Genomic DNA, 870 nt, shown 5'->3' on the forward strand with positions numbered 1-870 from the left:
AAGTTTATTCTAATGTCATAAAAGAGTAGGAAAAAATGAAAAAAGATTTAACATCAGCAGCAGTAAATGTCTTGATTTTTTAATCAATCAGCACAAAATACATTTTTTCTCAATGTTTGTTTTGAATGCACTACAGTAAAACGTGTATTATAAACACTCTACGCCATGAAAAAATATGTATTATTTTCGTTATAAAAAAAAATCTAAAAAAAAAGATTAATGAGACAGTTTGATTTGTCACAGAACAAATTCTAATTAGCGATTCATTATTATTTATTTTAATAAACGGAGCAAACTGTCAAAAGCGTTTTTCTCAACACTGACTCTTATGACACAGGCCCTTCTTGTTCTTGGCCTAGAAACATGCTGACGGCATTAGGAGTGTCACAGCTGTGACATTATGCACTAATCAGAATATCTTCATATTCGATACCACATCGCATACACACACACACGAAGGAAATGAATACACCAAGAAGAAAAAATAAACGTGTGTATAAATTAAGTTATATTTCTTTATCCTATGTACAGTACAGTATTGGGAAATCACCTGCCTGCAGGTTCATTTTTTTCAATGTAGTATTTTAAAATTTACCGAACCTATTGCATTACAAACGGATAACCTGCATACTATTGGCAGAAAATCCTTATCCTAAGACATGAGGATTGTTTTCTTAAGAGGAATATTGCTGGTCCTTACCAAAATAAACAAAGAGAACTCTTAGCGACTTGTCCGATTATGGTTATAAAATGACGTAATGAACTAAATCGACACCTTAAAGTAACTGTTTATGATTATAGTTCATGATCATAGTTCTTGTCACCGTTTTTTCAAGTTCTTGTATCAATGAACTGGTTTAACATTACTTG

This window comes from Penaeus monodon, chromosome 19 (assembly GCF_015228065.2).
Source record: "Penaeus monodon isolate SGIC_2016 chromosome 19, NSTDA_Pmon_1, whole genome shotgun sequence".
Lineage (NCBI taxonomy): Eukaryota > Metazoa > Arthropoda > Malacostraca > Decapoda > Penaeidae > Penaeus > Penaeus monodon.